The sequence below is a fragment of the Monopterus albus genome, unplaced genomic scaffold (genome assembly GCF_001952655.1).
Source record: "Monopterus albus unplaced genomic scaffold, M_albus_1.0 scaffold163.1, whole genome shotgun sequence".
NCBI classification, from domain to species: Eukaryota; Metazoa; Chordata; class Actinopteri; order Synbranchiformes; family Synbranchidae; genus Monopterus; species Monopterus albus.
Window position 1 is genome coordinate 262,035 of NW_018128043.1, and position 6,649 is coordinate 268,683.

General features: G+C 40.0%; 1 protein-coding gene across 1 annotated transcript in view; it reads left to right on the top strand.

The window, feature by feature from the left end:
• Positions 1-6,649, top strand: part of LOC109968814 (dystrophin-like) — a 345,011-nt gene that overhangs the window by 19,672 nt on the left and 318,690 nt on the right. The window contains 1 exon segment of the mRNA XM_020615347.1: positions 4,845-4,937. The gene's annotated coding sequence lies outside the window, so the exon portion shown is untranslated.

Genomic DNA, 6,649 nt, shown 5'->3' on the forward strand with positions numbered 1-6,649 from the left:
TCGAAGACATGATGCTGGGGTTGAGGAGATCCTCGAAGTATTCCTTCCACCGTCCGACGATGTCCCTAGTTGAGGTCAACAGCTGCCCACCTCCATTGTAAACAGTTTTGGCAGGGCACTGCTGACTCTTTCTTGAACCGCCACCTTATTGTGGTGAAAAAAATACAGTATGACTAGAATCTGCTAAACTTGTTGACAGGACTTTAAATACAGACTGATGTGTAAACAAACAGGTCCTAGGTGATGGGTTAGACTAAGAGTGGTTCAAAAAGCCCTTTATGAATAGAATTCAATCAAGGACCGTGACGTCGTCTGGCATGGCGCTCGTTCGGGCTAGTGTGTGATAAAAATACATCCTAGCCATTATGGCATCTGGTTGTAATGCCACAGTGGCCAGAGTTCTTAACTCCGTCATATCTGAGGAGGGATCGTTCATGTTCAGTCACTCATGTATGTGTGTTTATGGATGTATTAAGGAGAATGGCACTTAATAAACCTGTTCACCTGGGAGCGCTCCTCACAAAACCTCCGTGGTTCGTGTACTGTAAGTTGGCAGAATATACTGTAGAATTTAAGGTTATTTACTGCTTAATGTGGCTTGGTATCATCAACTTTTTTACAAACTGTTGGTGAACGTCTGTGCCTTATATTCGCTACATCACTGTACTATTTTTAGCTCAGAGTGTGTATCAGTCAAGCTAGCAGTGCAACAATAAGGTTTCCTTCAGTTTTACTGGATAAGCAGATTGAAGCATGTAATACTTGACTCTGTCTATAAGCTGTAAGAAAACTTAGAGGCTGTGAAACATTACAAGTAGTGTTGAAATGTACCCTGTTTTTTCTGCTATTTTAAATACTGATTTGCTAAATAAGCACTAACATTGTAAGTACTAATATTTATATCTGATTGTCAGTACTAATATTGTTGTAGCAAGTAATTAATGTGCAGTTTTTCTGACCTGTAAACTTAGGCAACAATCCACAGAGAGCAACATGGCTCAATTTGCATTTGAGTCTAAATGTGCACAGATATATGTGCACATTTACTTTATTATAATAAAGGTGCACAGTTATTATTCTATGCATGTTTCTCTTTAACAGGCCTGATCCTAACAAAAATTTCTGGGCCTCCTGCTGTTAGATTCACAACTACAGAGAGAAACATCATGCAGTGTGACCTAATAATATACAGTACAGTATACTATTAAGGTATCTATTGTATCAAATACTTATTTCATGCAATAAAATGGAAATAAATTATTTAAAAATCTAACAATGTGATTGACTGGATTTTTTTTTGTAGATTCTGTTTCTCACAGTTGAGGTGTACCTACGATGAAAATTACAGATCTGTCCATTCTCTGTAAGTGGGAAAACTTGGAAAATCAGCAGTGTATCAAATATTTACTTGCCCCACTGTACATGGCAGTTCGAAACAATTGTCATATAAAAGAAAATGGACAATTAATAACACTAAAATTAGCCTCAAAAATGGCCTTCAGGTTGGTTATCACAAGTCAGCTTCCTGTTGTGACTCCAGTGATGCCTGAAGGAATCATTTCTTTTCATCCCAGCTTGATACGAAGCAGTCAGAGGTCCAGGCGGTTCGGTGCAACTACCTTGCAACTGCCTCATCCTTGTTTAATGAAACTTGAGTCTTGAGCTCTGCAACAATAACAGAATGAAAAATAACTATTTTTGTGGCTTGATTTACTGTAAAATCGATAAAACGTGCTCTGGTTGAGTAGTTGTTTGCCACCTCACCTCAGTGTGTGTACACTGGATCTTCAGTTATACATAAGTACAGGCCGGGGTCTAAGGTTAAAGTGGGTTGTTTGAGAGCTATAATTATAGGAACATAATTTCAACACAGAGAATGCCCAAAAAACTGTTTTCATTGTTAGAGTGTACTGGAAATATGAAGGAGGCCATCACTAAATGAACAAGAGAGAGATTTTTAATGGGTGTGAGTGGGCAGGAAGAAGAAAAAAAAGGTGTTTGTGTGCAGTCTTCTCCATTATAGTATTATGCAAATGTAAATATGCCGTTTTTTGCCTTTTTGTGAGTTGTTTCCTCTTTTTTTATGTGTTCATCTGTGGTTTCTTCACTTAACGCCTACAATAAAAAAAACTGTTCACAAGACAGTGAAATAATACATCTACTCTCAACACACAAAACTCACATACACACTGGCCTGGTGTGGAGAACGACTCAATAATGGTGAGTCTCAGGACAATATGGAAAGTTGTGGGTTGAAGGCAGACAAGGCTATAAGAGGGAAAATAAAAACTTAAGAGAAGGAGACTGAAATCTGAGAAAGTGAGTATGTGTGGGAGACGGTTAGTATACTGTATACTGTGAGATGTAATATACTGTGAAATGTAAGAGGACAGAGAGAGAGTAGACAAGGAAACAAAGATGCGAGAAAATGAGACTTCTAGGAAGAAGTATCTCAGAAGATTGATAACTGGATTTCTTTATTAGAGATACCGCTATTTTTTCCTTCTGTATTGTGTGTTTCCCCCTGAACATTCCCGGGTCATTTCTACTGTTTTCTTATTTCTGTCTCACTGCTAGTGCTAATGCATTTCAAATGCAGAAGTGGAGACTTTGACATTGCAGCCATCATTGGAATAAACATGATTGATGCAAGAAAGGAGATTTCTGCTACAATAACCACAACAGTAACAATACAGGATTCAATAAAGATTCATGATGTCATTTGGACATGATGCTGCAGGCAAAACATGAAGATGAAAAGAAAACTTGTCTTTTCTTTGCTTACTTGTTGTCTGTGTTTTGGCCAGAGCTGTCTTTACCAATTCTGCTCTCAATTTATCGTAATTTCTTACTTCAGTACATTTTTTTCTCAATTTTCAAGTAATATTATCATGTGCATATGAAGGTCATTTTCAATATCTAAGTTAAATTGAAGTAACTGATCAGTTTCAAGTCAAGTGCTGTAGCTAAGTGGAGACTACTGAGATAAAATACATAGTCACAATAATGGACGAAAGCCCAACACAATCTTGCTAATAGTCCGCAATCTTTAAGCCAGTCATCCAAGGCAGTGATTCATGAGGAATAGCTCATGTGTACCCCAGGGTGAATGTGAAGATTGTGTAGAATATAAAAGTAGAATGTAGGATTTGACTTTTAGAAATATATTCACCTGAACACCACCTGGTGCAATTCAGTGTGTGTGAAAACTAGTGAGTACAGAAGCTGAAATTGTTAGCTAACAGTAATTAATGACAAAACAGTACAAATAGTACAATACAATAGAGAAATAGTACAGTACAATACATTCAAAATTGCTACCTAAAATGAGTGGATAAAAAAAAAATTGTTGGCTGAAAGTAGTGGATAAACAGTTGAAATAACCTAGTTAGCTAAATGTAATTAATAAAAAGTTCTAATACTTAACTTAACTAGACATACTGCAACTAGGTAGTAATGGTAAGTAATGGGTAAATAATAATAATGGGTAATAATAAGTAAATAATTGGAGATAAAGATAAAGATAAGTAATGCACAAATCATTAAAACAGTTAGCTGAAAGTAATGAATAGCCTAAATATTAAACATTACATTTAATAATTAATCAATTAAGTTAAATATTAAATGGATAAATATTTCAAATTGTTAGCTGAAAGGAGTTGATAAATGGTTGAAGTGGTTAGCTAAATCTAATGGATAAACTGTTAAAATTTTTGAAGTTGACATTTGTAGCTAAAAATAGTGATGATATTTTGGGTTATTTGAGAATTTTTCTTAATATTGTTGCAGATTCTTTCCATTGACTTGTATGTTTTTAAGAACCATTGCCCAAGGTCAGTATTTCTTAATGTTCTGGTACAGAGTAACTCCTCAGTTGCTCTTTCTTTCTTCTTCCTGCTGCTGTGGAGGTCCAGAAAAGACATGCAGTATGCTGACTGTACTGTATACTGTTAGAAACGCTCTGGAAGGGAGGTGAGCGAGTAAAAAATGACGGACCCAGGTAGCTGACTTCGGTGCAAGAAGTGCTCAATTTATTTACAGTGAAAATACGTGTACAACCAGGTGAAGGAATATGGAGCAGAACCGGGTGTCGAGCGGCAGTCCTGGAAAACATACACTTAGTGGTGGGTTGATAAGGAAGAGGCCGGGCTGCGGACGCTAAGATTCACTCTTGGACTGGTCATGGAGGTTGGTTGCTGAGGGGACAAAGTCAGAGTAACAGTTAATGGAAGACTGTGCATCGACCTGGGTGGTGGAGTGATGTGGAGTAGTGGAGGTCCATGGTCCGAAGGAGCAATATATATGTATAAGACAAATAATAGGGACGCATATAAACGGGCTAGAGTCTTGAATGAACTGGCAGGGAGGTAGACGATGAGCACGGTATAAATAGGAAGAAACTAATCAGGTGCAGCTGGTGGTGATTCAGGGGACGTGAAGCAGGTGTGTCAGATAAAGAAATCAGGGGTAAGGGAGCTAAAATAGAGGGAGAGAAGTGAGAGAGGAAGGTGTAGCCGGGCAAACCTGACATATACAGCCTGCAGCATTTCCCAGTGTGAAGTAACTGGACTTGTCCATACTGAAAAAGACTCTCGGCTAAAAACTGCTATCTTCCTATATAAAGCAGAGCTGGTTTGTCATTATTCAAAACATCATCTCTCTGTACTCTACTCCAAGCTACTCTGATGTTGTTTTGGCCGGTGAAGTGCAGAGTGTCCAGTATGAGGATTTGCCCCTTTGAAATTTTTATGGAACATGAAACTGTCCTTATATCACCTCTTGCAGTTATTGCCCTCAACATGGAGTTAGCTGTTTTAAAGCTGATGTGTTTGTGTGTGTTTTAGACAGGGAAACCACCCGTGGAGGATCTGTTCTCAGACCTCTGTGATGGACGACGCCTGCTGGAGCTGCTGGAGGGGTTGGCAGGACATGAGCTGGTATAAATACACACAGGAACATACTGTATAACCAAGCACTCTTACACATAACATACACAGACACATGCCAGATAACAGACCTACTGCTATTTTTTTTATTACTATTGCTGTTTATCATCAAAAGAGGATAGTGTGAAGTGTCTATACATCGTTTAATAATATTATATGTGGCAAAATATGAATCTAGCCACATGGGTTGTAAGCCAGTGACTTCTGTGCCGGTCCGAAGCCCGGATAAATAGAGAAGGTTGCGTCAAGAAGGGTATCCAGCGTAAAAACATGTCAAATTTAAACATGCGAATCATCAGTGCGAATTCCATACCAGATCGGTCGAGGCCCGGGTTAACAACGACTGCCACCAGTGCTGTTGATCTACAGGGTGCTGGCGGAAATTGGACTACTGTTGGTCGAAGAAGGAGAGGAGGTAGAAGGATTCGTAGACAGAGAGAGAAGAGAAAGGCAGGAGTATAGGTCTGAGAATAGGGACTCTTAATGTTGACACAATGACAGGGAAAGGTAGAGAGCTGGCGGACATGATGGAGAGAAAGAAGGTAGATATACTGTGTGTGCAGGAGACCAGGTGGAAGGGTAGCAAAGTGCATAGCATTGGAGGGGGATACAAACTGTTTTATTATGGTGTGGACAGGAAGAGAAATGGGGTAGGAGTGATCCTGAAGGAGGAGCTCGTGAGGAATGTTTTAGAGGTGAAAAGAGTGTCAGACAGGGTGATCAGTTTGAAGTTGGAAATTGAAGGGGTAATGTTGAATGTAGTCAGTGGTTATGCTCCACAAGTAGGGTGTGAGTTAGAAGAGAAGGAGAGATTCTGGAGTGAGTTAGATGAGGTGATGGAGAGTATCCCCAGAGGGGAGAGAGTGGTGATTGGGGCAGACTTCAACAGGCACATTGGTGAAGGGAAAAAAGGTGATGAGGAGGTGATGGACAAGTTTGGTGTTAAGGGAAGGAACCTAGAAGGACAGATGGTGGTGGACTTTGCTAAGAGGATGGAAATGGCTGTACTTAACACCTATTTCCAGAAGAGGGAGGAACATAGGGCTACATGGGTGGAGGTAGGAGTATGCAGGTAGACTACATTCTATGTAGACGAGGCAATCTGAGAGAGATTACTGACTGCAAAGTGATGGTAGGACAGAGTGTAGCCAGACAGCATCGGATGGTGGTGTATAGGATGACTCTGGTGGTCAGGAAGAAGAGGAGAGGAAAGACAGAAAAGAAGACCAAGTGGTGGAAGTTGCAAAAGAAAGAATGTCGTGAGGAATTCAGACAGAAGTTGAGACAGGCTTTGGGTGGTCAGGAAGAACTTCCAGATGCCTGGGAAACTACAGCAGACGTGATCCGGCAGACAGGTAGGAAGGTGCTAGATATGTCATCTGGAAGGAGGAAAGAAGATAAGGAAACATGGTGGTGGAACAAGGAAGTACAGGACAGCATTCAGAGGAAGAGGCTACCTAAAAAGAAGTGGGACGTAGAAAGGACTGAAGACAGTAGACAGGATTACAAGAAATTGCAGCGTAGAGTGAAGAGGGAGGTGGCAATGGCCAAACAGAAAGCATATGATGAGTTGTATGCCAGGTTAGACACGAGGGAAGGTGAGAAGGACTTGTACAAATTAGCGAGACAGAAAGACAGAGATGGGAAGGATGTGCAACAGATAAGGGCGATTAAAGACAGAGATGGAAAGGTGCTAACAAGTG